This window comes from Pyrus communis, chromosome 5 (genome assembly GCF_963583255.1).
Source record: "Pyrus communis chromosome 5, drPyrComm1.1, whole genome shotgun sequence".
Lineage (NCBI taxonomy): Eukaryota > Viridiplantae > Streptophyta > Magnoliopsida > Rosales > Rosaceae > Pyrus > Pyrus communis.
This window is the reverse complement of record NC_084807.1, coordinates 12,865,709-12,872,870: the sequence shown is the minus strand read 5'-3', so window position 1 is coordinate 12,872,870 and position 7,162 is coordinate 12,865,709. Positions and strand designations below refer to the sequence as shown.

The 7,162-nt window shown below is 36.4% G+C and overlaps 1 non-coding gene across 1 annotated transcript; it reads left to right on the top strand.

The window, feature by feature from the left end:
- Nucleotides 1-6,727: 6,727 nt before the first annotated feature.
- Nucleotides 6,728-6,801, top strand: TRNAD-GUC (transfer RNA aspartic acid (anticodon GUC)). The gene has a single exon. It is a non-coding gene; the product is annotated as a tRNA-Asp (tRNA).
- Nucleotides 6,802-7,162: the final 361 nt, after the last annotated feature.

Genomic DNA, 7,162 nt, shown 5'->3' with positions numbered 1-7,162 from the left:
CGGCTGTACGACGTTAAAGCAAGCGCTACTTGGGAGGCAACCCATGCATTCAACAAAGAAAGACCGAGAAAGCACTCCAATTCCAGATTTGCGTTCCTAAACTCTTCTCTTTGTTGTTGATTTTGTTTCTGCCATGTTAGGTTGTTAGATGTTGTTTTGTTTGTTGTTTGTTATTTGTGTGAGTCTATGCTTGAAACATTGAGGACAATGTTTGATTTAAGTGTGGGGGGTAACCAAAGTGTTTTGATGCAAATTCGTAGGGTTTTGTCACCCATAATTTCAAATGTTGTTTCTTGCTGTTTTTAGGTGTTTTTAGGCTGTTTTGGTGTGTTTTAGTATTTGTTGTTCTAAAAATCCGAAAATCCCAGAAAAAATTGAAAAAAATTGTTTTGAAAACCCAAAAAGAGTTGTTTTTAAGTTGTTTTTGTGTGTTTGTTTGTGTCTTAGGGTACCTTCCAACACAATGATGAGGATTCGGTTTGTAATTGCATGACTGTTAAAGATAATGATTAACATGGATGAAAGTTTGATTTACTCTTTGTTTATGCTTGGTTGTGGTTATAACTTATGACTTCACATGTAATCAAAAAAGAAAAAAAATTAGTTTTTGTAACATGCTTGAAGGAAGGAACTCAAACAAATGCTACAACCTTGTGAGACTTGAGCCTAAACGTTTATTTGGAGAGTTAAAATCTGTGCATTCTTGTTTTCTAAGTCGTTGCATGATCTCATTATTCTTTGCTTGGTTACTACTTAGAAGGCGTTTCATCATTTAGTTCCAAATACTAGAACTTATGCCAATTTCATTCAAAACATGTTATTGAATTGCATAACACATATTCAAGATGAAGTTAGTAGTTACCACCATAGCCAAAAAGCCATCATTCCATGCATGTGTTTTTGTAGGTTTAACCCCGTTGAGCCTCGTTTAGCCTATGTTGTTTGTTAACCCACATTATCCTCACCTAGCCTAGATTAGGATTATCCATACCCTTGTTCTTGAAGCATAGTAAAAGCATAACTCAAAGATGAATTCCTTTTGATCATTGCATTGTAGAAAACAAGTGTGGGGGAAGGATTCTTGATATATGGGTGTGCCAAAGTCTTGAACGAGGCACGGCAAAGAAAAAAAAAAAAAAAATCGTGGAAAATAAGAAGAAAAAAAAGAAAAAGTTGTGAAAAGTATGAAAAGAAGTTGGAAGAGCATAAAATGAGCTCTAAGTTGTTGGTTATTGAAGTAAGGGTCCAAAACGTTGCATTTGACCCTAAGTATGCACGTGTATTCCCCTTTGTGTTTAAAGTTATTTTCTGCACTCTAAAGTGAATTCTAAGTATCAAGTTCATTGCTTTGCTTACTATTGTTTAAAGAACGTTTGTTTTATCCTTTACCTTTCTTTGTTAGCCAATACCCCTAGCCCCGTTACAACCCTTGACTTTAATCTTGAGTGTTATGTGTTTCAATTTGTGGAGTTTAAAATTGGTACGAGCATATGGTGGCATTGGTTCTCGCATCTAAGTAGTAACGTTCCATTCATGAGATCATATCTAAACATGTTATTAACTTCGGAAATTGCGTTCTTTGTTAAACATATATGTGAGCATTCGTTTTTAAATTTACATCAATCTTCTCACATATAACTAGTATAGGGTGTGTAGTCAGAAAATCTGTGTGAAAATTGAGTGCATATCTAGTAAGGAATTGAGGAAATTCTCTAAGGCATGTTACTACATTCAAAATCATGTTTTAATTGGTTATTTGAGAACTAATGAGTAGTGACCATGATTAAGTAAATGCTTAAGCGTAAAGATGGCTAAAATCTGTGGGAATGATGATTTTTAACATGTCATTGATAGGAGCATATTCATGCGACTTAAATGGCTTGTTCTCGTGCATTTACGTTATGTTTCTTTAGTTATTTTAGTCCTTTATGCTTCTTTTGTGTGTTTTCAGGTTCTAAGGGCAAAGTATGCAAAAGGATGCCTTTTGGAGCCTTTTGGAGCAAATTAGAGATTGGAATGGATATCATATGCTTGGAGCCAAGAGGATGGACGAAATTGAAGGATTCCTCCTCCATTGCAGCCACATGCACATTCAATCATTCACACCAAAACCTTGCACATGCTTTCCCATTTCATTATTCATTCACCTTGCAGCCACTCCACATGCATTTCTAGCTTTTCCTTTGCATTCCCCCTTTAATCAACACATGCATCCACTCACCAAGAAATCATTCATTCCACATGCACCCAAAACACCACCAGAAATCATCATTGCCCCATACCTTGCATTTTCAGATTGTTCCTCCATCATTGCACCACAATGCAGCCACATGCACTTGTTCCTCTAACATTTCAGCCACTTGCACTCCCATTCTCTCCCAAAACCGTGCACATGCCTTCTCCTTGCATTTCCAGCCATTCCACATGCTATTTCAGCCACATGCACTCATAATCATTCAACCAACATGTGCACATGCAACCTAGCTGTCATGTTCCCCCCATTTCACCTATAAATACTCATTCATTCACACTCATTCATACACAATCCATTCACCACAGAAATAAGGCCTTTGTGCCAGAAATTCATCCATTCCAAACACTCTTCCATAAACTCATCCATTGCAGAAATGTAGACATCAAACCACCCTTGTGCCGTGCCTTCCCTATTAATCCAAACACCACTCCCCAAACCATTCACACCATCAAACTATCCTTAGACCTTGTGCTACAACAACGAGGAAGAGAAGAGTGCCTAAACGTTCATACAATTCAAGTTTGAGTTGTTGGAATGTTTAGGTGTTTCTTTGATTTCAATGTTTAAATTCAATTCTCTTTGTTTTGTACATATGAGGAATGGAAGAGAAGAGTGCCTAAACGTTCATACAATTCAAGTTTGAGTTGTTGGAATGTTTAGGTGTTTCTTTGATTTCAAAGTTATGAGGAAATTCGAAATATATGTTTATGCTTCCATTTTGATTTGATTACTTCTAATTGCGTTTCATAAGTTGTGATTCAATTTGTTTAACCGTTTGATTGATAACTTATTTATGTATGTTTATTGAGAGTGCACGCTTAATTTTCATGCATGAATATGACGCTAGAATATAAGTGAGTTTCACCTAATAGTTACGAACTTATATTCACAAGTAGTGGAGGTTGCTTATAAACAATCGCGTTAAACGAATTCTTGGCATAAGTTTCATGCAATCATAGTAACGAATGCCTCGTCAACACTTATAATTTTCATAGAGCGTAATGATTCTTGCTTGTACCTCTTCTATGCATTCATGTTGAGGACTTGTGGGGAATGTTTTGAATTGTCGCATGCATCATCCAATTCAATAACGTTAGGAAGATTTGAAGGTTAATTAGTGCATCACGGTTAACTTGGGGTGTTGAGAATTAATGGTTTATTGAAATGCAATTGGAAATCATTTTATTATGCAAGTGTAACATGTGTGGAGAAGAACCTTCTAGCTAGCATTCATCCATTCATTTCATCACATTCATATATACTATCTGTTTTAATTCGAATCTGTACATTTTAGTTTAATTTCATCCAAAACCAATCCCCCTTTACTTTAATGTCCAATTTAGTTAGAAATACATTTAGTTTGTGTTTATGAGTGTTTTGATTCATTTTATTTCCCAATTTCGTCCAAATTCACCAAAGTGCTCAAAACTGCCCAGAAAGTGATTTTAAGGCAGTTTTGAGTGTTTTGGGTGATGTTTGAGTCTTTTGGTTTGTTTTAATGTTTTAAGTGTTTAGTTTTACATTCTTTGAGTTAGAAAGTGTTTTAGTTTGTGTTTATGAGTGTTTTGATTCATTTTGTTACACAATTTCGTCCAAATTCACCAAAGTGCTCAAAACTGCCCAGAAAGTGATTTTAAGGCAGTTTTGAGTGTTTTGGGTGATGTTTGAGTCTTTTGGTTTGTTTTAGTGTTTTAAAGTTTAGTTTTGCATTCTTTGAGTCTAGTATAGTGTTTTATATTGTGTTTTTACGTTTGAATCAAACCATAATCTTAAATTCGTCCAACATTGGGTTTAAGGTCAGAAACTGCCTAGTTAGTGTTTTTAGGCAGTTTTGAGTCTTTTGAACTTGTTTTGAGTCCTTTGAGTCTTTGTGAACGTTTTTAACTTTGTTTTTACGTTTTTGAGTCAAATCCAAGTGATTAACAATCCCTCCTAATCCCCGGTCCAGAACGATCCCTACTTATACATATACTACAATTTGACGAAAAGAGGGTTTAATTTATGCGCGTATAAATCTCGCATCAGTCATGTGCATTGGAAATCCCTGAGGTGATTGTTGGAAGGTGTAGGTTGTGTTTTACTTGGTTTACTTCGTTTATTTACTTTGTTTCATTTTGTTTTGCTCGAGGACTAGCAAAAGCTAAGTGTGGGGGAATTTGATAGGAGCATATTTACGCACCTTAGTTTAGCTTGTTCTTGTGCATTTATAGTGTTTTTCCTTAGTAAAGTAGTCTTTTAAGCTAGTTTTATGTATTTTCAGGTTTTAAGGGCAAAGTATGCAAAAGAATGCATTTTGGAGCAAATTAGAGCTTGGAATGGACATCATATGCTTGGAGCCAAGAGGATGGACGAAATTGAAGACTTGAAGATGATGATTCCTACTTGAGCAAGGTTTCCTAGTTGAAGTAGGAAAGTCCCTGATGGAAGATGGTTTCCTAGTTGAATTAGGATTCCTAGTTAAAATGGGTTTCCTAGTTGAATTAGGATTCCTAGAAGAACAAAGTTTCCTACTCAAATAAGGTTTCCTACTTGAAGTAGGAAAGGCAAAGTCCAAATGGTCTCAAGTGAAGCAACAAAGAAGTTTTCCAAGTCCAAGAAGGAAAAGGAGTCCAAGATGAAGAAGGAATGACAAAGACAGGGTTTCCTAATCCTAATAGGCAAAGTTTCCATGTGCAATGAGGAGTCCTTATCCATTTAGGGCACCTTATCCTTGTTCTAGAAACCTTATCCTTGTTCTAGAAACCTTATCTTTGTTCTAGAACCCTTATCTTTGTTCTAGAACCCTTATCCATCCTTGCCATGAGTTTTCCTTGCATTGGAGGGTTTCTAGAAGCCCTAAATCTGCCCTATCCTTTAAGTGCCGCACCTATCCCTTGCCTTGCAAGGCATTCTAGAAGCCTTATCACCTTATCTCCTTACCTGCCGCACCTAGGAAGCATTATCCCTTTCTATTTCTGATTTCTAAGCCTATTTCCTTGTGGATTTGGGTTATTCAAGTCCATATCTGATTACCCTAGGGTTTTAAGTGCCTATATATACTCATATTAACCCCTAGATCATTGAACCACCTCTCATACACATTCATTAATTCCAGAAATTCGTCCAACCCTCTCCACACCCTTGCCGCAGCCACTAAACACCTTTCTCCTTAGTTTTAAGCTTTGCCGCACCATCCCCTTCCCCTAAACACTACTACATCCCTCCATAACCATGCATCCATACACCTAAGGCCCTAAACCTGTCCCTAGACCCTTGCCGCACCAAGGAGGAGGAGAAGGAAGCTCGGGAGTTCATGCAATTCGAGTTCGCGTCGCTGGAATTTCTAGGTGTTTCTTTTCCTTTGAATTCAATGTTTAATTTCAATTCTCTTTGTTTTGTGTGTATGAGGAACTAAACCCCCCTTTGGCTAGGGGGGGATTCGAAACCATGAACATGCTTGCTATATGATTTGATTACCTCTAATTGTGTTTCATAAGTTGTGAATTCAATTTACTTATCTATTTGAATTAAACTGATTTGTGTGTGTTGGTTGAGAGTGCACGCTTAATTATCATGCGTAATTCTAATGCTAGGATATAAGGAAGTTTCACCTAATCGTTACAAACTTATATTCACAAGTAGTAAAAGTTGATGATCTCAATTGCGTTAAGTAAATTCTTGGCATAAGTTTCATGCAATTCATAGTAACGAGTGCTTCGTCAATGCTTATGGTTTTCAAAGAACTTAATGATTCTTGCTTGTATCTCTATTATGCAATTCATGTAGGGAACTTGTGGGGAATACTTTGGGTTGTCGTATGCAATCATCCAATTCAATAACGTTAGGAAAATCTGAGGGTTAATTAGTGCAATTCACGGTTAATCTGGGGCGTTGAGAATTCAATGGTTTATTGAAAAGCAATTAGAAATCGTTTTGTGTGCAAGTATGGCATGTGTGGAGATGAACCCCTTAGCTAGCCTTCATTCCATTCATTAAATCCAAATTCGTTTAAAAATCTGTTCGTTTTACAAAGTTTAAGTTTTGTTTTCAAATTCGTCAAAACCAATCCCCCTTTACTTTAGTGTCCAATTTAGTTAGAAAGTGTCTTAGTTTGTGTTTCTAAGTGTTTTGAATCAATTTATTACCCAATTTCGTCCAAAGTAGTCAAAGTGCTCAAAACTGCCCAGATTGTGTTTTTAAGGCAGTTTTGAGTGTTTTGGTGCTGTTTTGAGTCTTTTGGTTTGTCTTAGTGTTTTAAAGTTTAGTTTTGCATTCTTTGAGTCTAGTATAGTGTTTTATATTGTGTTTTTACGTTTTTGAGTCAATTCCAAGTGATTAACAATCCCTCCTAATCCCCGGTCCAGAACGATCCCTACTTACATTCTTCACTACAATTGATAAAAAGAGGGTTTAATTTGTGTGCGTATAATTCTCATATCACGGCGCCAAAATTTGATGCGAGATTTATACGCACACAAATTAAACCCTCTTTTCGTCAAGTTGTAGTATAGTGGTAAGTATTCCCGCCTGTCATGCGGGTGACCCGGGTTCGATCCCCGGCAACGGCGCCAAAATTTGATGCGAGATTTATACGCACACAAATTAAACCCTCTTTTCGTCAAATTGTAGTATATGTATAAGTAGGGATCGTTCTAGACCGGGGATTAGGAGGGATTGTTAACCACTTGGATTTGACTCAAAAACGTAAAATAACAATATGAAATACTAACTTAGACTCAAAGAATGCAAAACTAAGCTTTAAAACACTATGACAAACCAAAAGACTCAAAACAACACAAACACACTCAAATCTGCCTAAAAACCACTTTCTGGGCAGATTTGAGCACAAACACAAATTTGGACGAATTTATGTAATAACTTGACTCAAGAACGTAAAAACACAATATAAAACACTAAACTAACTCAAAG